The sequence below is a fragment of the Gracilinanus agilis genome, chromosome 3 (assembly GCF_016433145.1).
Source record: "Gracilinanus agilis isolate LMUSP501 chromosome 3, AgileGrace, whole genome shotgun sequence".
In the NCBI taxonomy this organism is placed as follows: domain Eukaryota; kingdom Metazoa; phylum Chordata; class Mammalia; order Didelphimorphia; family Didelphidae; genus Gracilinanus; species Gracilinanus agilis.
The window spans coordinates 240,344,076-240,368,675 of NC_058132.1; the positions used below are offsets into that span (position 1 = coordinate 240,344,076).

General features: G+C 36.8%; 1 protein-coding gene across 1 annotated transcript in view; it reads left to right on the forward strand.

Annotated features, from left to right (window-relative positions):
* Nucleotides 1-9,652: 9,652 nt before the first annotated feature.
* The window catches only part of CWC22 (CWC22 spliceosome associated protein homolog), an 83,397-nt gene continuing 68,449 nt past the window's right edge, over nt 9,653-24,600 (forward strand). The window contains exon 1 of the mRNA XM_044669739.1: nt 9,653-9,690. The gene's annotated coding sequence lies outside the window, so the exon portion shown is untranslated. The remainder of the gene's footprint in view (nt 9,691-24,600) is intronic.

Consider the following 24,600-nt stretch of genomic DNA (forward strand, 5'->3'; position numbering starts at 1 on the left):
ACTCAGCCTATCCATGAGCAATTAATGTTTTTCCAATTGTTTAGATCTACTTTTATTTGTGTGAAAAGTGTTTTGTTATTGTGTTCATATATTCTAGCATTTGTCTTGATGATATATGTAATTACCTTCCTTTCTCTTTTAATCAGATCTATTTTTGCTTTAGCTTTGTCTGAGATCATGATTGCTACTCCTGCTTTAGTTTTGTCTCAAATTCTGCTCTCAAAAGTCTCAATAAATTCTGCTCCAACCTTTTACCTTTATTCCATGTGTGTTTACCTTCCTCAAATGTGTTTCTTGTAAACAACATATGGTAGGATTCTGTTTTTTAATCCACTCTGCTATCTGCTTACTTTTTATGGATTAGTTTTTCTCATTTACATTCACAATTATGATGACCATTTGTGTATTCCTTTCCATTTTTATTTCTTCTTTTAATCCTACCCTTTCTCCTTTTACTCTTTTCTTCCACTCCAGTGTTTTGCTTTTAATCACTCCCCTTATTCTCCCTCCTTTATATTACTCTCCTTCCCACCAATATCCTTCTTATCCACTCCTATCTCTCTATAGGATCTTTAATCATCCATCCCTTAACTTCTCTCACTTATATCACTCCCCTCCTCATCACCTTTTCTTATTCTCCTTCTATTTCTCTATAGGATAAGATAGGACTCTATAATCCAATGAATCTCGATATTGTTCCCTCTCTGAGCCAATTCCAATGAAAGTAAGGTTTAAGTATTTCCTGTCACCAACCTCACCCTCTCCTCAACGGTAATAGTTTCCCCTCCATGTGTCTATGTGATATAATTTATCCCATTTTACTTCTCTTTCCAATTCTCTTAGTGCAATCCTCTTTTTTCACCTCTAGATTTTTTTGTATATCATCCTAAACAGCTTACTATCATACCCTCTGCCTATATATACTTCTTCTAATTACTATGATAATAATAAAAAAAACTTAATAGCTACAAATATCATCTTTCCATATAAGAATACAAAAAAATTCAAACTTATTGGACCCTTAAATTTTTTCTCTTTGTTACTTACCTTTATATGCTTGTCTTGAATTTTGCATTTGGACATCAAATTTTCTGTTTAAGTATGGACTTTTCTTCAGGAATGCTTGGAAATGATTCTATTTTATTAAAAAAAAAACATTCTTTCCTCTGAAAGAATATTGTCAGTTTTGATGGGTGGGTAGGTGTTTCTTGGTTGTAAACTTGCTTCCCTTGCCTTCTGGAATATCATATTACTAGCCTTCCTGTCCTTCAATGTGTAAGTTGCTAGATCCAGTGTAATCCTTACTGGGGCACCATCATATATGAATCATTTTTTTCTAGCTACTTGCAATATTTTCTACTGGGTTTAGGAGCTCTTGAACTTGTCTATAACATTCCTGGGAGTTGTCATTTGGGGATTTGCTGCAGGAGATGATCTGTAGGTTCTTTCAATTTCTATTTTGCCCTCTTGTTCAAGGATATCAGGACAGTTTTATTCAATAATTTCTTATAATATGATGTCTAGCCTTTTTTTTTTAAATCATGACTCAGGTAATCCAACAATATTTAAATTCCCTCTCCTCAATCTATTTTCCAGGTCATTTGTTTTTTTTTCAGTAAAATAATTCATATTTTCTTCTACTTTTTCATTCTTTTGATTTTGGTTCATTATTTCTTGATGTCTCATGAAGTCAATAGCTTTTATTTCTAATTTTTAAAGAATTCATTTCTTGCATGACCTTTTAATTCTCCTTTTCCATTTGGTCCATTCTACTTTTCATGGAACTTTTTTCTTCATTGAATTTTTTGCCTCTTCTTCCAGTAGTTCAATTCTGTTTTTTTAAAAAAACTCTTTTCTTAATTGAATTTTTGTGCCTCTTTTTCAAGTTGACCAATTTTTTCTTTTAAGCTATTATTTTTTTTTGCAATTCTTTCATTTCTTTTTTCCCATTTTTCTTCTGCCTGTCTTATTTGATTTTTGAATTCCTTTTTGAGGTCCTTCTTCTACTTCAAGTTTCTTCTAGAATGTGAAACCAATTCCCATTTTTCTTTGAAGTTTTACATGTGAATGCTTGCATCATGCCATCCCCTCTTGACTCTGTACTTTGCTTTTTCTCTCCATAGATATTTTATATGGTTAGGTGCTTCTTTTGCTGTTTACTCATTTTCCTAGCCTTTTTTTTTTTGTCTGTGGACTAGGAATTCTGAAAGCTGCTGATTCTGTCTTCTCTGCTGATGACTTGCAGAACTCAGCACTTGGAACTATTTTTCCCTGGGGCAAAGGATTCCTTTACCACAGCACAATCTTGAAAGGGCCCAGTGCTATGGATTTCTGGGCCTCACTGCAGGCTGGTGCACTTCAAGGGGTGGGTCTAGGGCACTGATGGGCAAACTATGGCCCAGGGGCCAGATGTGGCCCCCTGAAATGTTCTATCTGGCTGATAGACATTATTCCTAATCTGATGAATACAATGAGTAGAATACAATACAATAAAACTTTGAAAGAGTTGCCTTAGAAACAGACTGACAGATGAGCATTTCCTTTCCTTTGGCCTCCTCTTTAAAAAGTTTGCCCATCACTGGTCTAAGGTATGGGGTGCTCTGTTGTTGGTGTAGGCAGGATCCTGGGATCCTGAAGTTGGCCTATGCCTAAGCTTGTAACCTGGTGCAATGGGGTGGGAGGGTGGCCAACATTCTGCTGTGTGCAGGTTTGCTTCTGGTTCCTGCTTATCCCATGAAAATTCTGTGAAAATTGACTCTGCTTACCTTTCAAGTTGTATTCAACATGAGAGCTCCCTCACTCCATCTTGCTGTTGGTTTTTGACTCTTGTTATGTTGAGGCACTTTTTAAAGATTGGTTTGGAAAGATTGTCAAAGCAGTTTCAGCTTTCACTGCTAGCAACCCACCATCTTGGCTCCATTCCTCATCAATTGGATTGATGTATTTCAAAACCTGTGGAAAAAAAAGGTAAAAATGATAGTGTTTGAGTCTTTTTCTAACTTTACATGATTCCTAACTTTGTCCAATAACTCCTTACATTTACATATACTTTGATTTTTAGTTATTTGCAGTTCATTTGGCATTATCTCATCTTTAAGACATAGAGATTTTTTATTATTATAACAGAGACATAAAGAAAGATTAATCTCTGATGTATAAATATCCCCAGGTATAAGGAACAGTTGGCACAGAGAAAGTTTGGAATATTGGAAAGCAACCTTGAGAGACAGGAGAGGCAGTTGGAAGGAGAAGCAGAGGCTTGTGGGAAGAAAGAACTTTAGGAAGGGTCTTTGTCTCTGGACTCAGAGAGAGATGGAAGACTTTTACCCAACCTCTAGATTCAACTGAAACTACCTGAGAGTTTCCCAGTAAATCTCTTTCCCTAAAGACCTGATAGGTTTCCTGCTTCTTACCTATATCATCAAAGAAGAGTTTAGACATCTGCCAGAGGCTGTGGATGATAAGCTTGCTGGGCCAAACTAGAAGATTCACTGTCCTGTCCTGTGCGAATTAAGAGAGACCTTCATAATCCTATTCTATCTGTAGTTTAGTTTAGATACCAGATAGGGGAGAGGGAATAAAAGCTCCTGGCCAAGACCTATAGCCTTAGCCAGGCACCAAGGATCTCATTTGGTTATTGTGACAGTGCAGGGTTTCCTTATCCCACTCACCTCATCCTTCCTTGTTACTTCAATATAATAAATTATCTTATTATCGAATAGCAGTCAGATAAAGCTTCCTTAGGAGATATAGTGTAAATAGAGGGAAGAGAAAAGAATTGGGGGGGGAGACTGTCTATGAAGCTTTGTTTTCGCAAAACCCAAGGCTGCCAGTCCTTTAGTCTTTCCCCAGTAGGGCTGGGTTCAGTGAGGGTTTCTTGGAATCCAGGCAATTAAGTTAAGTCCTGGAAAACAGTTTATACCCTAACCAAAAGAAACCCCTTAATTGGACATTGGCTCCTACCCATCTCTGTCCACTACACCATTCACAGAGATACCCTCTTGATACCCTCAAAGTAAAGGTGAAGAATTCCCCAGTTGGGCTCCACACACACGCCTATCTAATCAAGTAACATCTTTGGGACTCCCCAAATCATCTTTACACAGGACATGAATAGGCAATTCTCAAAAGAAGAAAAGAATGCTGTCAATTTCCATATGAAAAGATGCTACAAATAACTAATAATAAGAAAAATAGAAATTAAAACCACTCTGAAGTTCCACCTTGAACATACTAGATTGGCAAGGATGCTAGAAAATGAAAAGGAAAAGGAAAAAGAAAATTGTTAGAGGAGCTATGAGAGGGAATACACAGGAATGAACTGATGGTAGAATAGTGAAGTGGTACAGCCATTTGAAAAGCAATTTGTAACCTCACACCTAGCAGATTGGACAATATGACAATAAAGGAAAATAATAAATGTTGGAGGTGTTGTGGCAAAATCAGGACACTAATGCATTGCTGGTAGAGTTGTGAATTAATCCAGCCATTCTGGAAGACAATATGGAATTATGCACAAAGGGCTTTAAAAGAATGCCTACCCTTTGATCCAGCAATAACACTACTAGATTTGTACTCCAAAGAAGGAAAGAGACTTGTTCAAAAATATTCATAGCTGCACTCTTTGTGGTGGCAAAAAAATGGAAAATGAAAGGTTGTCCTCTGACTGGGGAATGACTGAACAAATTGTGATATGTGATGGTGATGGGATACTATTGTGCTATAAGAATGGTGATGGGATACTATTGTGCTATAAGGATGGTGATGGGATACTATTGTGCTATAAGGATTGATGATCTGGAGGATTTCTATATGAACTGAGAGTGAAATAAGCAGAACCAGGAGAACTTTGTTCACAGAAAGTAAAACATTGTGGAACAATCCAATGTAATGGACTTTGCTACTAGTAGCAATGCAATAAGCTAGGATACTCCTGAAGGACTTATGGGAAAGAATGCTACCCACATTGAGAGAAAGAACTATGGGAGTAGAAATGCAAAAGCAAAACATATGACATGATTTATCACATGTATATATGGGTATGCAATTTGAGGTTTAGGCTTTTAAAAAATCACTCTATAGCAAAAATGAATAATATGGAAATAGGTATCAAGTGATAACATTTGTACAACCCAGTGGAATTGCTTGTCAGCTCTGGGAGGTGGGAGGAAAGAGGGAGGGAAAGAAAATGAATCATGTAAACATGGGGAAAAAAATGCAATTTGTACCTGTATTTAAAAATTCACTAGGGGGCAGCTAGGTGACTCAATCAATTAAGAGTTAGGCCTACAGACTGGATATTCTGGCATCAGACACTTCCTTCCTATGTGACCCTAGAAAAGTCACTTAACCACAATTACCTAACCCTTACTACTCTTCTGCCTTGGAACCAATGCACCATATTGATTTTAAGACAGGAGGTAAAGAGGTTTTTTAAAAAGTCACTAAACTGTGCACACTTTGTCCCAAAGGTACTATAAGGATAAAAAATAATTATGACTTAGATAAATATAAAAATTAGTATTTTAATTAAAGCCATGCTGATAGTCATTAGACCATGCGCTTGTAAGAATTCAAAACTGCCGCCTCCATTTTGTTACCTCTCATCCCTCCCCGAGCCTGCTAACCAAGAGCCCACTCCCCCCTAACCCAGGAGATTTAAACTGTTCAGTGTGGAGACGTAGGCATTCCCATGCCCAAAGAACCAGAAACGGAAGCCCGTTGGACCACGGGAAATGTAGTTTGATAATTTCCACGTGTCCATAGAAAATACATATACTTTTAGATGGTATCTCCCAAATTTCACTTTTACAGTACTGATATTAAGCTTATTCCTTAAAGAAATCAAAGGAAGAAGGAAATAAATAAAAGCACACATATGTGTAGTAGCAAATTTTCTTGTAGCAAAGAACTGGAATCAAAGTAGGTATTGTAAAAGGGAATTCTTGGTTCTCTTTGAGTTCACACTTGTGAAAGGGAATCCTTTATTCTCTTTAGGTGGAGGAACTAGCAAACCACTTAATGAATTCACACCCTACTTAGTTCTAGGTGAGAAACCAGCAAGATATTTGGAGAGCTCTACCTTTTTTTCTAGCTCAGTCAGAAGAGTTCACACCCTCAGAAACTGTGAACCCTTTATATGAGTATTCACCCCTCCAGAAGGTACAAACTGGTTCCCACAAACACTGTCCCCTCAGCAGTGCTAGACTATTTGGAAGCTGTGATTGTGGCCTCTGTGAAGAGGGGAGATGAGAAACCCCTATAAAAGGCCCTGAATTTCTGAGGCTAGGGTGTGGACTCCAAGAAGAGAGTCAACTCAAGTAAGGAAGTTAGCCTCAAGAAGAAGCTAGGTGAGAAGCCAGTAAGATATTTGGAGAGCTCCACCCTTTTTCCCCAACTCAAACAGCCAGAAACTTTTGAATTCTTTTAAGAATTCACACACTCAGAAAGGTGTGAATCCAAAGGTGACAACTCAGACAATTGGGAAACTGTGATTGGCCCCCTTAAAAAGGGGCAGGGACAGGAAATCACCATAAAAGTCATGAAAATCGCTGAGGATGCAGTCTGGTGAAGTTGACTTTAGTGGAGACTGTCTCCTGGAGATAGTCTTTGAGGGAACTTCCCTGGAGGCTGTGGCTTGGATCGTGGCACCAACCTGGACTACTTCATTGGGTGAGTCAAAAGGGCTGACTACTTTCCTAGCTTCCTAAAAGACTAACTTCCATCTTGGAGGAGGCCTCATAGTTACTCACTTACAGGCCCTCTTGGCTGAGGACTACTATAACTATTTTCTCTAACCTCTTTCACATTTCTCTACTTTATTATTTCCACTCTATTTTGTAAACCAAACCCTTAATTTAATTCCTTACATGACAGATTAAAGATAGATCTAGACCATGTATAGACATATTTTATTTGACCATACTTACTTCTCATAAGGGAAGACTATTATATTTGATTGGAGAAATACAGGTGAAGAGTAGTAGAGGGTAATGATAATGATACTAAAGGAAATAAAGAAAAAAAAGCATCATTTAAATGTTCTATCTGGCTGCTAGACATTATTCCTAATCTGACAAATACAACGGGTAGGATACAATACAATGAAACTTTGAAAGAGTTGCCTTGGAAACAGACTGACAGATGAGCATTTCCTTTCCTTTGGCCCCTTTCTTTAAAAAGTTTGCCCATCACTGTCCTAGAGCAGTGACCGCAAACCTTTTAGACAGAATGCTAGGCCTTGCCCTCACCCCACCCCACCTCCCAGGCTGAGTAAGGGCCCACACTCCTCCTTGCCTCTATGCCCTGCCCTTACCCCAGACAGAGGAGGGAGGAAGCACTTCTATTTGACTGATTTGTGGCTTTGCTCCTCATTTTACCTCTACTGAATCTAACAAAGTCTATCATTGAATATGAAGAAGGGAAATTCAAGTGTGATTTTTTTTTCTATTTATTGATAATAAGTATTGGAGGCAGTACAGGGAAAGAATGTATCTACAAGCCTTTTTCAGGATTGACTAAGATGAGAATTAAAATAGGATCAACAAACTGAAAAAAGTTTAAGAAGAACAACGCCTAAATCAATTCACATTTTCACAAAGTACCAGTGCTAGCTACTCCTGTTAAAGTTAGAGAGCCAACTTTTTTGTTTGTTTTAAAACTCCTGTAAGGAAAATGTTTATTTCAAGAATAGGAGGAAAAGGGAGAAGCTGGAAATCTGCATTCCCTTCCTCAGTAGATCTGGTTGAAAAGAGGCCAACACAAAAATAGTAACAGTAATTGCCATGGAAGAGAAGAGAGACAGAGGCAAAAACATTTGGGGAGCCAAGCTATTGCCAAAAAGATTTAATAACCAGAAGCAGGGTCTTAGGCCATCACCACATACTTAAATATGTTTGGAAAAAGTAATAGCAGATGGAGTCTATAAATGTATTATTAATTTAATAGGAATAATAATAGTAGCTACCTTCCAGGGTTGTTGTGAAAATCAAATGAGATATTTATAAAGTATTATATTAGTACTATCTATTTTATTATCACCTTTTTTTTTTGAGTATATCCTTTGATTGCCTTCATCCTCACCAAATGATCCAACTCCCATAACAGAAATTTTTGAAAGAGAAACAGCAGTTCAGCAAAACCAATCAATGTATTGACCCAGTCTGAGAGAATATACAATATTCTATATCCATTGATCTCAACCTCAGTAATGAAGCAAAGGAGGTACATTTTTAAAACTCTTTTCTAGGGCCAAGGTTGGCCATTATAGTGTTTTTGTTTTTTTTTTTTGTTTTTTGTTTTTTGCTTTTTTCATCTATATTGCTGTAGTTGTACACATTGTTTTCCTTACTTCCCTTCTGTTCTGCTTATTTTACTCTGAATCTGTCAATGTCTCCCCATGTTTCTCTAAATTTTTTAGAGTCAGTATTTCTCATGCACAGTGATATTCCATTTCATGTAGCCATTCACTAATTGATGGAAAGCTACTTTGTTTCCAGTTCTCTGCTACCAACAAACTACGTTCACAGGAATATTTTGATATATGTGGTAAATTTCTTTCATTCCTTTATTTTCTCATGGATATGTCTAGCAGCAATGTATCCTTGTTAAACATTTTAGTCACTTTTTAAACATACTACCACATTGCTTTCCCAAATAGTGGGACGAATGTATAGTTCCAACAATAGTATATCAGTATACTATCTTCCCATGGCCTCTTCAATATTATATATGCTTATCTTTTGCCATCTTTGCCAATTTGCTGGGGATGAGGTTGTTTGGATTTGAATTTATTATTAATTATTTGAAGCATTTCATATGTTTAATAATTTACAATTCTTCTGAAACTATTCTAATCTATTGACCCTTTATTGCAAAATAGTTCTGTCTTAAATATTTATTTGCTTCCTATATATCTTGAATATTGCATCTTAGATCACAATTATTGAGGCAAAGATTTTTACTCAAATAAAAGCTTCTTTGCCAACCTAATTGCACTAATTTGTCAGTGCAAAAGTATTTCAATATCAGAGAATCAAAATTCTTTCATCTTTTAAGATAATTTCTATCCCTTGGTTCAGAATTCTTCTCCTAGCCATTGCTGTTCTGCTTTTTTCTATGGTTATTTTGTAGCTAGTAGTCAGAGGTAAGATTTGAAATTTTCGTAAACCCAACCTAGAGACAACCCTCTAGTCAGCAGGTAAGATTTGAAGTAATCAGAGGTAAGATTTGAAATTTTCGTAAACCCAAACTAGAGACAACCCTCTAGTCAGCATGGCAAAAGGGAACAAGAGAAACTCTAGTTCCTAGCAAGCATTGCGGCCAAGCAGGACTACAATATCCACTATGCATTGCGCGGAATCTCCCCTTTACATTGGTGTACGCTGGCCTTTGTAGTTTTCTTGAGCACTTTCCCTCGCCCCCCATTTTGGTGTTTCTAAGTTTGGTGGTTTGGGAAGTTCCTGTTTCTCGAGATTTGGTGTGAAGATATTGGAGTATTTTAAAACAGGAAAAAATTAAAAGTCCAATTTTGAAAATACCGACTGCTGCTCAATATTTAGGTTTTGAAATTAACTACTACTCACTTCCTCTTTACAAACCTACCCAGCCTTACCCTCGAGGTAGAGCAGGAGGGCCAGGGGAAGCGGAAGTTGCGTACTCGAGTATTATGGCGGCGCAGTGGAGCTCCAGGTATTTACTGAACGCGTTAGCGAGGGATGGAGGAGCAGAATGGGCGTGAAGTTGGTGGGTCGTAGGGACTTGGGAAGAAGGGAGAGCGAGTTCCGACCGTGCCTGCTTGGTGGTTCAGCGGCGGTCACGGCAGAGTCTCGGCTCCTTGACGTGTGGGGCGGGTATCTGCCTCCGCCGCTTGCCTGGGACGCTCCCACACTTATTCGGGCCGCCCGAGGTCCAGACTGAACCTCTCCGTACCGTGGGCTCCAGCTGGCGTTGACCTGCCCCTACGAGGAGGGGGTATCATGGGGCTCAGGGAGTTAGAAGTGCGCCTCGACCCCTCTTCAGCGTTCACCAACATTTCTTACTGCCTACTCAGTGCACAGCTCAGTTCCTGGCATATAGGAAATAATTAGGTTTCTCCTAGTCTATTCTCTTTTCACCTTTGCCCTGTACTCCCACTCCTCATTTCCCCCTCTCCTCTCCTCCCTGTGTATTTCCACTTTTCTCTCGTCTTGCCGCAGTCCCACCCCGCCTCCTCCGCTTTCCCCCTTCACCGCTCTTTCTTCTCTCGTTTTACCCTGGCCATCTCCTCCTCTCCCTTTCTGCCCTCATCACTTTTCCTTTTTCGCTCTCCTCTTCCTCCTCTCCCTTACCTTTCCCCCTCTCCTCTTCCTTCTTCCTCAATACTTACCTTCTGTCTTTCCTCATTTCCCTCTTTCCTCTCACTCCCATCTCCCTCTCTTCTTTCCACCTTCTTTCCCTCTCTTGTCTTTACTCTTTTCCTCTCTCCTTTACCTTCCTCTCCGGACCCCCTTCTCCCCCTTTTCCTCGTCTTTCCTCCTGTTTTTCTCTTCACTCTTCCCTTTCTCCTCAACCCCTCGCATCCTCTATTCTCTCCCCGTCCCCACTCTTTTTCTTCTCTCTCCTCTCCCCCACTCTGCTGCCCTTCCCCTCATCTACTCCCCTCTCCTCTCCCCTTTCACCGAATTTTCCTCTCTTTACTAAGAAGGACTGAATACAGGGTTCTAGGAACAGGGCCCCTGCCCTCATGGAAGTTGTCTTGTAATTGGGGGCTCGGACAAACACTTTTTATTCATTATTTAAGGAAGGAGGAACAAGACAAAGAGTTGATGAGAGTTTCATCTAGGATGTTTGACCTCGTGAGTATTAAGAAGGACAAATTCAAGAGATGCAACTACTTATGTACCTGAGGGAGAAAGAATACCAGGAATGACTGAGGTTGTGAACTTGGATGTTTGGAAGGATAGCTATTTGTGGCCTCAAAAAAACCCCAAAGGAATTAGGTAGAGGTTTTGTGGGTAAAGATAGTGAGTTCTATTTTAGATACTTTGGGTTTTAAATGCTTCCAGGTGGGAATACATCCAGGTGAGGATGTCTAATTAGCAGTTGGTGAAAGGAAATTGATACTCAGAAGAGAGGTTAGACCTGGACATATACATGCTTCTCTGGGAGTCATCTGCAGAAAAGTCATCAAGTGAGTTAATGTGGTCATGAAAAAGAGAAGGGCTCAGGACAGAACCTTGGAGTTACATTCATACTGGGTTAGAATGTGTGAGTGATGATCAAGTAAAGGAGACTGAGCTTATTCAGGAAGAGGGCAAGTTATTGGTGTACAGTGTTAACAGAGATAAGTGAGAAAAAGTCATCAGGCTTGGTAATTGGAGAAAACAATTAGTCCCAGTCAAGTGATGAGTTTGGAAGCCAGACTGGAAGAGTTAGGTGAATGATGAAAGAGTGGAAGTGATGAACTCATAGAAAGCCTTTTTATAGCTCATAAAAGTGAAAAGCAAGAGGATAGTAGTTTGAGTGCATGAAAGAGTCAAATGAAGGTTTTTGAAGGGTAAGAGATAATTTAGTGTGTTTGATGGTAGCAAAGTATAAGCCATTATAGTAGGAAACATTGCATGATTGCAATGAGCATGATTGCATTAGCAAAGTTCTAGGGAAAACTGGAAGTTATATGGCCTAAGATACAGTAGAGGGGATGGCTTTGGTAAAAGGACCACTTTAAAAAACCCTGGCAAAGGAAGAACAAATGAGGGAGGATTTCAAGGAGGATTGAGCTCTACAAGAGGGAGTTTGTGGTGAATAGGCTTCATAACATAAGAAAGCAGCCTTTTGCCTCTCAAGATAAAAGAGGAAATATAAGAGATAAAATATTTGTAAGAGCAATTCTGAGATAATCTATTAGAGAAGGGCATAAGGATTACCTTGCTGGATTAAGGCCCAGTTCAGATGAGGTTTCAATTTGGTCATGTGACTTCTCCAGCATAATTAATAGCACATGAATAATAATAGAGAAAATAGATGCTAAGGGTAACCCAGAGTTGGAGTTTGGGGAAGGGATATTGAGAGAAAATGGGGTAAGGGGACAGATTCAAAGGTAGAGAATAGTTTAAATATAAGGTCAGAATTGGAACTGGAATCAAAATGTATATTAAACAGTTACTGTGTGCTAGTATGTAAATGGAATTAGCTCGAGCCCATTAATAGTCAAAAATCTACCCATCCTAGGCATAGAAATGATGTAATCCTAACCTCCCTTAGTGGGGTGGGGAGACGAGTTACCCACATGTGACAATAAATAACAAATCAAAAATAAGGGACTGCCCTTTGGGCAGTCCAAATCAATGTAGAAACTGCCATTTGTCCATTTGAATTAGAGGTGGACCACAGGAAGTGATGAAAGACACTATCTCTTTAAGTAAGTTAGTGAACTTCCTGTGGGAGGGGGTTGCCCTCTCAAACTGGGAGCAGAAGCATCTCCTGAGACCACAGAAGGCTTACACTCTGTATTGTCACGTGGGTAAGTTAGGCTGACTTCCTTGGCCTAGCTGGGCCATTTCTAAACTCTGCCTATCTGGCTGTTGGGCCTTGTGGCTTACAGCTTCATTTATTAAGCTTTGACCTTATTCAAAGCTTTGCTTAAGAAAAATGCCTTTGGCAAATAAGTGTAGACCAAAATTAGGAAAGACTTAAAACAGGAAGGCTAAAAGTGATTGCAGTAGCCCAGGCATGAGTTGATGAGACCTTAAATCAGAGTATTAGCTGTGTGAGTGAATAGAAGGGATCATATCTGAGAGACGTGAAAGTAGAAATAAGAATTAACAATAGATTGGTTAGGGGTAGTGAGTATACATAAAGAGTTGAGGCTAAAATTGAGTGATGTCTCTTGAGCACAAGTGACTGAGAGGATGGATGGAAGATGGGAACCTTCATGGGGAAGTTCAAAAGAGAAGGTTTAGGGGGAAAGATTGAGTTTGAGATCCCTATAGGACATCCAGTTTTAGATATCTAAGAGATTTGGGCTAAATAAAATGAGGTAGGAATTATATGCATATATAATTGTTAATTGAATCTATGGAAGTTGATAAGGTCTCTAAGAAAATTTCTATGGAGAAGATGGCCCACCATAGACCTTTAGGGAATACCTACATTTACTGGGCCTCATTTGGAAGAAAATCCAGCAGTGGAACCCTAAGAGTTGGTCATATAAGTAAAAAGCTTTCTACTGGATTTTAGCCATATAAGGGAACAAAGAATAGATGGATGAAGTGAAGGGTTTTGTTTTTTGTTTTTTGTTTTTTTAAGGATAAAGGGGACATGAGCTTGCAGAACAAGAATAAAGGATGAGAGGGAGCTTTGGTGAATGGCCTCAGTTTTTCCAGTGTATAAGAGGTTTTTTGTTTTTAATCTTTCCATTTCTTTTCCATCTTTCATCTCTTTGTTTTCCTCTATTTAGCTTCTTAAATGTCCTAGATACTATTTTGGTTAGGTAAATTTCTTACCAAGTTTTCTTTAAGTTGGGTTTACTCCCATTTCTCTTTGCTTCTTTCCCTTATATCTAACAAATAAATATTCTAGACTATTTTTGCTATTGGGGCCATAACTCTACTTGGCAAGGAATTCACATATTATCTGAATAAAGTGCTTTTAAAGGATTTTTTTTGGTATTGTGGGACCTTGTTTTTTCATTCAATCATACAAGCATTTATTAAGCACCTACTATATGCCAGGTACTGTGATAAGTGCAAGGGATATGAGGAAAGGTTAAGAAAAAAATAGTCCTACCCTCAGAGACTATGCATTCTAAATGTACACATGTAAATAAGTTAAGTATATGAAAGATATGCACAGGCATTAGCTGCTGGGAAAACCATAAAAAGTGGCCTGCAAAAATTTAATAAATAATTAGTACGTGGTCAACATTTATTATGTGCCTGATATGTCCCAGGCACTATACTAAGCACTGGAGATACAAAGAAAGGCAAAACCAGTTTCTGCCCTCAAGAGATTCAGTCTATGTACAGAATAAATTGGAAATAATCAACAGAGGGAAGGCACGCAAGTGAAAAGGGACTGGAAAAAACTTTCTAGAAGGTAGGACTTTATCTGGGACTTCAGGGAAACCCGAGAGGCAGAGATGAAGAGGGAAAGCATTCCAGGCAAGGGGAGTAGCCAATGAAAGACCTACAATCATTTAGGAGATAGAGTGTCTTGTTGAAGAATGGCAAGGAGATCAAGAAGAATGGCAAGGGTCATTGCATCTCTGCATGAGATGGACAGGGAAAGTGGAAGGTATAAAAGATCCAAAAGATGGAAGAGGGAGGACGCGTTATGATGAGCTATAAACATCAGAGAGGATTTCATATTTGACCCTGAAGGTGATAAGAAGCCATTGGAGTTAATAGTGGGAATAGAGAGAATGAAGGGCATGCAACAGGGTCAGACATGTTGTTTGGTTTTTTTTTTAGGAAGATAATTTTGTGGAGGATAAACTGAACAGAGACTTGAGGCAGACAGACCAGCCAGAAGGTCCCTGCAATAATCCAGGTGTGAGGTGATGAGGGCCTGCCCTGGTTTGTGTCAGAGGAGAGAAAAGGGCACACAGGAAAAATGTTATGAAGATAAAAACTATAGGCTTTAGCAATAGACAGGATACATGAGATGAAATAATGAAGAGTTGAAGATGACATTTGGGTTGGGAGCCTGGGAATATGGTAACCTTGGAAAGAGGAAAGGTTTTGAGGAAAAGATAATTCAGTTGAACTGAGTCTTGAAGGAATCCTGGGAAACTAAAAAGTTGAAGGAAGGGGAACAGAGCATGCAACTTATGGGAGACAGCCAGGTCAAAGGCATAGAAATAGGTGAAATGTCATCTTCTGTGAAATGGAAGTCAGTACAGCTATCATCATAGAGTCCTTGGCAAGAACCAAGGTAAAAGACTTAGACAGGTAATAAGAGGCCAGCCAGATTACAAAGAGCTTTAAATGCCAGAGGACTTTAGATTTGATCCTGGAGATCATAGGGAGCCACTGGAGCTCACTGAGTAGGAGAGACCTATGATTTAGAAAAATCACTGAGACAGATGAGTGAAAGACTTTAGGGAGGGAAACCCCGCGAAAAGCCTGTTGGGAGTAGTCAGGGAGGAAAGTGAAGGGGGCCTAAACTAGGACTGTGGCTCTGAGCAGACAGAAGGATTTGTGGAGTGTCCTTTAATCTGCCCATATCACCTTTTTTCAGTACTAGAAACCTTTTAAATAGTTCAGGTTGCTTATTGCATTTGATACTGTTTTCTCCTTTTTTATTTTTCTAGCTCCATCATAATTTTTATCTTAATTCTATTTTATCTTTAATTCTATTATAGTCTGATTGTACACAGAATGCTGATTCAGGAATGACTTCCATGTTGGAATTAATTTCAGTTTATAATAAGAGGATCATAATTCTGGAAATAGGACAAACTTCCCTAGCCATATAGTCTAACTCCTTTATTTTGTTAGATGAGTAAGGTGAGGCCCATGGAGGTTCAGAGATTGGCTTCAGGTTAAATCCAGAGTAATCTCTAGAGATGCTATTTGAACCTATGTCCCAAAGTTCAACAAGTTTCCAGAGTCTATGTGCAGTTTTAAACTATCAAAGCTTAAAACTGTGCTCAGATTTTTGGGCACTCCATATATAACTGCTCTCATTTTTTACTCTTATTGTTTATTCTCCAATATATTTTTCACCATCATTTTATATTCCTGCCTCTTCTTCAAAGTCATATAATTGTCAAAATATATGTTAATTTGATTAGAAGGGCTTATCTGTTCTTGATGACATTACCTCTTCATCCTTGACAACAAATGTTGCTACATAAGCTTCAATTATGTTGATCTGTTTTAAAAATTAATTTTGAAAAAATAATGTTTTATTGATGCCTTTTATATTTTATCATTGCCATTTTTAAGGGAAGAAATTCACCCACTTTATATCGTTTTCCATTTTAAAAGAGAAAACCAACTAATATGGTGACCATATCTGACATTTTCATTATCTATCTTCCAAAACCAGCATTGGATTTTGTGTTACTTATACTTTAGTTTCCTTCTAGTGATGTTTAAATTTATGTCATTGAAGTCATTGGATATTCTTTTGGTTCTCCTTATTTCACTCTGAATTTCTCATTTTTGTTAATTTCTGGAAATGACACAGAACTGAGTACCTTTTTATATTTTTCATGGTTAGTGACTGTGTTCAAAAAGTCATCATCAAATGGTTAGCCAACTGGTGTTGAGCTTCACTTTAGTTGATCTTTAAAAAGTAAACAGGGTGTGTTGCTGGTATCATATTTAAATCCTCATACTAAGGTTAGAAAATTCCTTCTCAACCCCAATCTTGAACTGGTCCTTCTGTGGTTACTTTAAAATATTGTTGGAAAGTGCAGGCATAGTTTTGCTGAGTTGATTATTTGTGATAAGTCATACTATTTATGTATTATCATAAAACCTACATAGTAATTCTAAGAAGAGCAGAGAGAGCTATAAATTTTATATAAATTACTCTTATCTCAGGAATTTCCAGTTATTCCAAGTACCAGACAACACATATTGAACTATCGGAATTTCCCCAGAGACCTGCATAATTTTGTATAATACTACTGCTATATTCATTGTTTTAGTGGAACTCCTAGAACAATATTTTGACAGTCTTGTCACTTTGACACTTAAATTTGGAGACATAAGTATGTATTCAGATTGTTTACTGATAGCCCAACAAATAACTTAGTGGAGAGATAAAAAGGTAAGAAATGACACAGATGAGGAGGGGGAAAATATCATATATAACATGATTTGATATAAATGAAAAGGAAAAAATATTTCAAAGCTTCATTTGGGAAAATAGTCAAGACTGAAGATAAATAACAAAAGAAAATATAACACTTTAGAGTATTAATAGATTTTATATTGTCTCCTTTGATCCTACAGCATTGAATTACACTTTTAAAGCTAGTTTTCTTTATTAATTGTTTATATTGTATTAAAGTCTCTTCCTACATGCTGTTGTATTGACCCTTGTGTGTACTTTAACTTCAAATTTTAGAAACTATAGTGCTTTATTATTTGGATCAGAATAATATTTTTATTAAACAGATGGATTTTTGTTCTAGGGAGTTTGGGGTAAAAAAAAATAATTTCATAATTTCTTAATGGAATTTTTTTTCTGTTTAAATTCTTGGTCTGACTCATTGTTCATTTTCAGTGTCAGTCTAAGATACATACATACAACATGCTCTGGGACTAAGTTGTGGATTCCACAGTCTGGATGATAGGCATTCTTCATCTGTTTTGTTTTTCCTATGTAGACAGTTAATACTGAGATCGTTAGAATAATTATAAATTTTACTTAGGACATTCCAAAGTTTTGGGGAGTTTATGTAATTAGCACATAACCATGCATAAATAGAGACATCTGGAGAAGTTTTACTATCCATAGATCATTGCCTTCAATTTGGTTTCACTATTGGATCTCCTGATCAGTGGCAGTACTTTTGTTTGGTATACTTTAATATCTCCTTTGATAAGTAATGAGAAATTCACCAACATTTTATGTACTATCCTAGACCACATTTTATGTACTGTCATAAAATTTAGCAAAAGATGTAGAGAATACACAATCTTAATCTACTTACTGTCTATAAAAGGCATTTGATTTGCTAAAGCAAAATACCATATTAAAGGTTCTCCTCCAATAAGGTATCTCATACATATGTTGAAATTATACAGGAGTCTCTGAAAGACAGAATAACAAGTTTGGTGTAGTGACCCCTTTGTCATTTAACAGGGCATTTTGAAAGTGATTTAACCTTTGTAGACGATGTGGGCAATAAGACAAAATTACTTATCATCATACTGTTGTATATGATGAATGGGTTTTTTTTCCCCTCCAACTATAAACCTGAAATTTTGCATACTGGTGATCATTAGATGAAAGACTATTTCTTCTTCACTCACTCACTTAAATTGGAGATTACCTTTGCCTTTAAGGCAGCATTGTCAAATATTTTCTAGTTCCTGTGCCCGAACTGCAACTTCAAGCTGCCTGTGAGCCCCCTATGTTACCATATATAGTGTAGGGAGGCAGTGTTTGCTTTGGGCAGTGGGACAGAGGGGAGGGGCACAAAAAATGTCCTCCTGAGCTGGGAAGAGGGGGAATGGAGCAGCTCACCCCATCCCAGCTCCACACACCTGCCAATACTTAGCCAGTGCTGCTTTAAGGGCTACTTTATTGGATTGTAAATGGCTGCTGGAATTCCCTAAGCCTGCAGACTCTATTTTCAATTTGTACCTCATTTAATCTCTGTTTCATTCGATACTTCTCTTGTCCATTATGCTATTCTCCCCCCCCCCTTTTTTTTTATGTCATCTATCATTTCATTCATATGGGTTGAACTTTTGCTAGATAACTATCAATCGGTTTTATAATAGATAGCATTTATCTAGAAATGTGTGATTGAATGTAATGTACTTAGACTATTCTACTCAAAGGATCTTTGCAACCTGAAATGTTTTCTCTTGTCCCTACATGCATGGAATTATTCTGGACTTCAAAGGGAGCTGGAAAAAATGGTCTCTTGATATACTATAATAATTTTGTAAATTCCTCAAAGACAGGATCTGAGTCTTACATGTTTTTTAGTTTTGTCTTTTGTTACTTAAATGTGATAGACACAAAGGCACCAAATAAATGCTTTTAACAATAAGTAATGAATTGACAAGCACAGATCTGATCATATCAAACACTAAAATTGGCCATGTTCCCAAATCTGGAAATTCTATTCATATTCCACATCCTTTTATCTACCCATGTTTCCTCATTCTGCAAAAAGATACCTATTTTCTTTCCAGTTTTCCCCCCAGCCTAGGATAAAAGTTTCTACCAGGAATAGTGATGCTATAAATATTTTGGTATCTAGACTTTCTTTTTGGTCAGTTATCTTCCCTGTTTATTTCTGGAAGGATCTTTCACAGTCGATCATAGTTACAATATTGCTATTATTGTATACAGTGTTTTCCTGGTTCTGCTCTCTTCACTTTGCATGAGTTCATCAGTCTCCTCAGGTTTTTCTGAAACTGTATTGCTCATCATTTCTTATAGCACAACAGTATTCTATCACAGTCATATACCACAACTTGTTTGGCCATTCCCAATTAATGGACATCCCTTATTCTTGGCCACCACAAAATTTGCTGCTATAGTTTTGTACAAGAAGGTCCTTTCCCCTTTTTTATGATCTCTTTGGGATACAGACCCAGTAGTGGCATTATAGGATCAGAAGATATTACAAATAGGTATTACAGTTTTATAGCCCTTTGGGCATAGTTCCAAATTGTTCTCCAGAATGGTTGGAATAGTTCACAACTCCAATAGCAGTACATTAGTAACTATTTTTACACATCTTCTCTAGCATTTGTCATTTTCCTTTTATGTCATGTAATCTAGGATTTCATTATTTATTTATTTTTTTAAGCCCTTACCTTCCGTCTTGGAGTCAATACTGTGCATTGGCTCCAAGGCAGAAGAGTGGTAAGGGTAGGCAATGGGGGTCAAGTGACTTGCCCAGGGTCACACAACTGGGAAGTGTCTGAGGCCAGATTTGAACCTAGAACCTTCCGTCTCTAGGCCTGTCTCTCAATCCACTGAGCTACCCAGCTGCCCCCTAGGATTTCATTATTGATCCTGACTTTCTCTTTGAGATTCAGTAGGGCCCAGATGAGATTGTTATATCTATAGTAGGTTTAAATTTCAAAAGCCTTTAGAACATGGGCTCAAAACTTTTTTTGGCAGGATAGTGAAGCCTGTGTTCCTCTTCACACAATGTTTTTAAATGCATAAAATAAAATGAAATAAAGAGAAAATGGGATAGAAACAAAACTATTTAATTTGAAATTAATTTTTTTAATAGATTTACAGATTCCAGGTAAAGGATTTTTGATCCAGATGTAACTCCCCAAGCCTTTGTACTACATATATAGGAAAATGTTTCAAGGCTCACTTGAAACTTAGTTTCGTATAACAGGACATCTGTAGCGGTAGCATCTAGACAAGTCTTGATGTTAGTAGTTAAGATTGAAAACCTCTTTTTAAATAAAGGCAACTGATCAAAGAACCAATTCTCACATGAGCCTTTTATCAAAAGTTCTATATGCTGGCTACTTTTAACTATAGCAGTATGAGAATAATAATTGCTCTCAGTGTTGGCTTCATGGTATTATAAAGGACAGAAATATAATTCCATTACTGTAAGTCAAGGGAGTTGCATCTAATTAATAATCACTGGGACTTAACTTTGGCATCTACATCTATGATCATTTGATTCTGATATGTAAAAGGAATCTTAAAAAAATCTTTAAATCCTCTCATTTCTCTTAATATCAGGCTAACAATTAAGACAAAAATAATAATAGTATTTAACAAAACCTTCATTTTATATCTCTTCTAAATTAGACTCACTCGCCACAAATGAAAGATAAGGAAGATGCTAGATTATTTTATTTACTTCCTTTGGAAGCAAACACCTCTAAATATTACATAAATGGTTATATGGAAACCTAAATTTATGAGTGTAACTTATATGATTTTAATTAACTATTTTATGAGTATACCTTAGGGCATATTTCTCTAGCTATTAAGCTAGAAATATTAAAAAAAATTGTAAACTTCACTTTAATGGATAGATTTTGATATATTTTATGACTTCAAAAGCATCTTGATAACTAAGTTCAAAGAATCTAAACTTAATATTCTACTATGTATTTATTCTAAGTTATGTGCTATTGAAAAATAGGAGGTTAGGGTAATAATCATAATGATAGCTAACACATAGAACTTTAAGGTTTACATAGCTCTTTTTACATATATATTCTTTACATGTTGATAGTTTTTTAATACAATTTTTAATAGTCATTTTCTGACATTTTATAGTCCATCTTCTCCCATATGCCCAAGATGGCAGATAATATCATATAATTTGTACATGTGTTATCATCCAATATATTTTGATCTTTACATATAATTTTTCATTTGATACTCACAAAACTTGTGATAAGTGCTATCACTATTTCCACTTTATTTTTTTTGATTTAGCATTTATTTTGTATACATTTGATATGTAACAATATAAATTTGTCATAAATATGTAATAGGTTATAATAAATATGCTTATTGAAGAAGAACAAATTCTCACATTAGTTATGTCCAAAAATCTGTCTTATTTTTTTCCTTGTGTTCCTCTACCCCTCTTCAAGAAGGTAGGTAGTATGATATAGTTGTACATATATTATATGCATATTTCCATGTTCATCATGTTGTAAAACAAGACATATATTGCTTACACTAGAGAAAAATTCGTAAAGGAAATAAAGTGAAGGATGTTATGTTTCAAGATGCATTCTGTTAAAATGGTTGATGGAGAGAACCCCAAAGATGTGTTTGTTTGATAAACTTGTGTGTGTTTTAAACCTATCTTATCTGGGTTACTCTCCACCTTAACCCTGAGGGCTTCAAAGGGATTATCCCTGTGATGATATTGATACAGGGATGGATTAGAACCCATGTACAGATGAAAGACTTCTATGGGGTTTGTTGTTGACGTTTTGTCAGGGCTTGGCGAAATGCTCCCCCGTCCCCCAGAAAATCCTTTCTGTATATAGTCCCTGTAGAGGGGAGCAACAATGGCAGATAGCTTCAGGGTTTGGCTTAACTGAAGCTTAATAGAGTTATTTCCCCCAAATTTTCCCTCACACCCTTAACACTAATCAGGTATTCTCAAAGAAACCTATCTGGATATCTTAACAGGGTGCTTTATTATAACACAGGCTCAAGGATGGGTGTAGAGAGTCGGGTAGGAAACCCTATTCAGATACTATAAGGTGCAGGGTCCTTTTTGCTTAGGCCAAGCCAAAGGCTTTGGCCAAAAAAATGCTCTTTCCTCCTTCCTCTGTCATCTTATCTAATCTACAGAGTAGGTAGCAAAGGTCTTTCTCAGTTCTCACAGAGATGGATAGAATATCTTCAGGCTGGTTCAGCAAGCCTTCGGGGGTCAAAGACCCCTCTAGCTGATGTAGATGTCTAATTAGCCTCTGGTGTTATTCAGGAAAAACTGGAACACTTTCTGGTCTTCTAGGCACCAAGGGAAAGATAGGGAAAACCCCAGGTATCCAGATGTTGAATCCTGATGTCAGGAAGGTCCTCCGTCCAGCACTGAGTTCCAAGATGAAGTTCCTCCTCCCAGTTCTATTTCCCAGAAGCTTCTCTTGCTCCTTCCAATTGTCACTTCTCCTCTTCAAGCTTTTTTGCAACATTCCAAAAATCTCCTTTCTGTGCCAAACTTTCCCCACAATTCTGACTGTTCCTGTGGTGATGGATGCCCTTTTTTGTCATGAGTCTCTTGGAGTTTTCATGTATCCTTGCCTTATTGAAAATAAAGTCATTCACAGTGGATCATCCTACATTATTGTTGTTACTATATACAACTTTCTCCTGGTTCTGTTCACTTTACTTTGTATCACTTCATATAAGTCTTTCCAGGTTTTTGTTGGTTTTTTTTTTTTGTGATGATTATCATGCTTATCATTTCATTTGGTACAATAGTATTCTCTTACAATCATATATCATAACTTGTCCAGCCATTCCCCAGTTGATGGACATCCTTTCAGTTTCCAGTTCTTTACACCACAAAAAGAGCTACTATAAATAATTTAGAACATATAGTTTCTTTTCCTTTTTCCTTGGATATCTTAGGAAATAAACCCAATAATGGTATTATTGGGTCAAAAGGCAAATTCTGTTTTATAATTCTTTTGAGTATAATTCCAGATTGCTCTCTAAAATGTTTGGGTCAGTTCACGGATCCACCAACAGTGTATTATTGTCTATTTTTCCACATTCCCTCCAACATTTGTCAATTTACCCTTTTATCATTGTAGCCAATCCTATAGGTGTGAGATATCTCAGAGTTGTTTTGATTTGCATTTCTCTAATCATTTATTGATTTAGAGCCATTTTTCATATTATATACAGCTTTTGATTTCATCATCCAAAAACTTAACTGTTCATATCTTTCAACCATTTATTAATTGGAGAACTGCTCATATTCTTACATATTTGACTAAGTTCCCAATATATTTTAGATATGAGACCTGTACCTGAAAAACTTGTCTCAAAAAAATTTCCCCCACTTATTGCTTTCCTTCTAATCTTGTCTACATTAGTTTTAGTTGTACAAAAATTTCACTTTAATGTATTAAAATTATACATTTTATATTTCACAATGCTTTTTATCCCCTTTTTATTAATAAATTTTCCTTTCCTATTACAGTTTATCAGAAATGACACCATTAGTTTCTTTTTCTTCTCTTATTGCTATTGCTGGCCTTTCTAGTACTATATTAAATAATATTGGTGATAATGGGCATCCTTATTTTACTCCTGCTCTTATAGGAAAGGTCTCTGACTTATACTCACTACATACAATTTTTGCTCATGGTTTTAAAATATATACTTATTAATTTAAGGAAAAATCCATTTATGCCTATTTCAAGTGTTTTTGATATGAGTATTGTATTTTGTCAAAAACATTTTCTGCATCTATTGAGATATAATCATATGATTTTTGGTTTTTTGTATTTTGTTGATATAATCAATTAGGTTGATAGCATTTCTTATATTAAACCAGTAGTTCCCAACCGTTTTTGGCCTATTGCCCCCTTTCGAGAAAAAATATTACTTAGCCCCCTGGAAATTAATTTTTTAAAAAAATTTAATAGCCTTTAATAGGAAAGATAAATGCACCTGTAGCCATCACCACCTCCCTGGATCACTGCAGCACCCACCAGGGGGCAGTAGCGCCCACTTTGGGAATCACTGTATTAAACCATCCCTGCATCCCTGGTATAAATACTGTTTGGTCCTAATGTATAATCTTTGTGATAATTGTTGTAATCTCCTGGTTAATATTTTATTTAGAATTTTAACATCTATATTCATTAGTGAGATTGGCCTATAATTTTATTCTTTCTAGTTTAGGTATCAGCAATATATTGTTTCATAATAGGAGTCTGGCAGGACTCTTTCTTTACCAATTATTCTAAATAACTTATTTAATATTGGAATTAGATCTTTCAGTATTTGGTCAGATTCACTGGTAAATCCATATAGTTCTTGCTTTTTTTCTTAGGCAGTTCTTCTATAGCCTGTTCAATTTCTTTTTCTTAAATAGGTTTATTTAAATATTCTATTTCCTCCTCTGTTAGTCTAGGCAATTTATAATTTTAAGTATTCATACATTTTATTCAATCAGTAAACATTTAAGTGCCAACTATATACCAGGCACTATGCTAATAAGTACTAACATTATAAAGAAAGGTAAGAGACCATCTCTGCTCTCAAGGAATTCATCATCTAACAGGGAGATAACATGCAAACAACTATATGTAAGTTATATTCAGGAAAAATTGGAAATAATCTACAGTAAAACCACTAGAATGAAGAGGAATAAGGGGAGCTTCTTGTAGTAGGTAGAATTTTAGTGAGAAGGAAACCAGAAAGCCAGGGGATAGAAATGAGGAGAGAAAGCATTTC